The sequence below is a fragment of the Otolemur garnettii genome, unplaced genomic scaffold, assembly GCF_000181295.1.
Source record: "Otolemur garnettii isolate 467f Iridium unplaced genomic scaffold, OtoGar3 scaffold00202, whole genome shotgun sequence".
Taxonomy (NCBI): Eukaryota; Metazoa; Chordata; class Mammalia; order Primates; family Galagidae; genus Otolemur; species Otolemur garnettii.
This window is the reverse complement of record NW_003852597.1, coordinates 2,285,436-2,288,319: the sequence shown is the minus strand read 5'-3', so window position 1 is coordinate 2,288,319 and position 2,884 is coordinate 2,285,436.

Sequence of the window (2,884 nt, the reverse complement as noted above, 5' to 3'; positions counted from 1 at the left end):
CCGGGCTGGGGATTCAAACCTGCCACCTTAGGTGTACGTGGCTGGCGCCTTAGCCGGTTGAGCTATAGGCGCCGAGCCAGAAAAGGGATAACTGTTGCACACCTATGGCTCAAAAGGGTAGGGTGCCAGACACATATGCCAGAGGTGGTGGGTTCAAACCCAGCCCCAGCCAATGGCATCATAGCTCACAGCAACCTCCATCTCTTGGGCTCAAGCGATCCTTCTGCCTCAGTTTTTCTATGTTTTTAGTAGAGACAGAGTCCCGCTTTTTGGTCAGGCTGGTCTCCAACTCCTGAACTCAAGCAATCCATTCACCTCGGCCTCCCAGCATGCTAGGATTACAAGTGTGAGCCACCCTACTGGCCTGGTAAAAAAACAACTTAAAGAGATGAACCCTGGGGCTATGTATTTACAGCATTTTATAAATGTGTATAATTTTATATAACTTGTAGTTGTAGGCTGGGTGACCTCACAGCAACTCTTAGGGATTTCAGTGTCTAAGAGGGAATCTGTCTTTCAAAGTCATGAGTTTATGCTAATTTTTTTATTTGACCCAAACTTCATGAAACTCTTTCCTACCTTGCTCTATACAAGAGAATTTTCATTTCTATTTAACTTTCTTGAACTACTAGTCTTATTATAATTTTTATACAGTATGCTCAAATCCGATTCCACATATCATGTTATATATTTTCATACCCAACCATGTGTTCAGTTACAGCTACTAGATTTAAGAATACCAAAATCCAAGTGTTACTCTGTTATTATTTTTTGAGTCATTGAACCTGCATTTCTAAATCTTCAGAATTTATCTTTCCTGCTTCACTCAGTTTTACCAGTAATAGTCCATAGCATATGGATTCATGACAGCTTGTAACAGTGTCAAAAAGAAAACTAAATCTTGGGTAAAAATTTTCTTTCATAGGTTTCTATTGTATCCAAGCATTCATACAGAAATATCCATGGTACATCTACATTAGAACTCTGTAACTAAAATTTCAGCAGATTTAAACAGAATCATCACACACACAGTAAGTTGAATAATAAAATCATTATACAAAACAGTTGAATCACTTTACAAAATTTGTGCTTGCATAAGAGATCATCTATATTCTTGGAAGGATATTATATTTGCTGTTCTGTGTTATGCATCCTTATCTTTAAAAGGAAATTCCTATAACCAGTCCTTTATCTTTTGTTTCTATTCTATTACTGGGTGTTTGGATCACATCCAGAAACCCTTCTGCCCATCCCTTACACACTCATGCTGTCACATAAGGTTCTTGGTGGTCTTAACTAAGGGAATGTTAACTGATTGCACACCCCCTACATGCAAACTTTAATCTACTTAAGTACAACCAATATGTGTATGGTTCAAAGGGTACAAGTAAAATTTTTTAAAGTTTTTTTTAATGGGCTAGGCGCAGTGGCACACGCCTGTAATCCTAGCACACTGGAAAGCTGAGGAGGGTGGATCCCTGGAGTTTAGGGGTTTGAGACTAACCTGAGCAAGAACAAGACCCTGTCTCTACTAAAAAGATAGAAAAACTAAACAGTCTCTACTAAAAAGATAGAAAAACTGGCGGGCACCTCCCAACTACTTGGGAGGCCAAGGCAAAAAGATTGCCTGGGCCCAAGAGTTTGAGGTTGCTATAAGCTATCAGGATGCCATGGCACTCTACGCAGGGCAGCAAAGTGAGACTGTGTCTCAAAAAAGAAATTTTTTTTTACATTTATAACTTTGAAAAACTTCAGTAACCCATGCTACAGAATCTTTTTTCACTTCTGTAATTTTTGCACCCATGAATATATAAGTAGGAAGTCTTTTTTTTTTTTTTTTTGCTTCTTCAGCCTTAACAGCAGAAGGTATGATTTACTATATACTTGTTATACTCGGCCACAGCTGAAACAGAATATCAGGTCCAGGGCAAAGGACCAATAGGGACTGTTTTGGTGTGAGCAAAGTGGTGGTCTTGATGATCTGATGGGAATGAGATCTGAGAGCCACTGAGAGCAAGTTTCAGACAGTAGCAGGCAGTCCAGCAGCTTGTACCTGCATCCTCAGCCTCTGGCATCCCATGTGCCTGCTCTGTGGCCTTCGCGAGTGCACAGCAGGCAGTTTACTTGGACCTCTGCCTCATCTTTCTCCTTTTGCACTTCAGCCTGCGCATTCACTTCTTCCTCCACTTGGCTGTCATGGTGCAGAGGCTTCTAGAAAGATGGTGCTCTAAAAATCTCTGTTAGTGAATGCCACCAGTCTCTGTTGAGCACTTCTGTTACGACAGGCATGTGTTCCTTTCCATCTATACTCATGACCTCTCTCCATCTAGGAAGTCTTTTCTTGAAAAAAAAAAAAAACATAAAATCAATCTACCTTATTATTCTCTCTTCTTTTGGCCAGTCTTTTTGCTATGTTTTATTCCAAAATATGAAGATTTTATCATTTCCCTATTGATTGATAATAAGATGGCTTCCAAATCTTTTTTATTACAAAAATAAACATCCTTGCATATATTTTTTTTGGCTTATAAACATGAGTATTTCTGCAGTATAGATTTCCCAGAAGTGGATTTGCCTGATCAGAGAGTGTGCACATTGAATGTTCTCATTCACTGCTCAGTTGCTCTTAGTTTTATGACTTTGCACTCCTACTAACAACCTACAAGAGTGCCTGTTTCCTGACATCTTCAGCAATGCCAGATAACATCAGTCTTTAGAAATCTTGCCAATCTATAGCAGAAAAAGACTTTTTTTTTTTTTTTTTTTTGAGATAGAGCCTCAAGCTGTCACCCTGGGTAGAGTACTGTGGCATCACAGCTCACAGTAACCTCCAACTCCTGGGCTCATGCAAGTCTCCTGCCTCTGCCTCCCAAGTAGCTGGGAC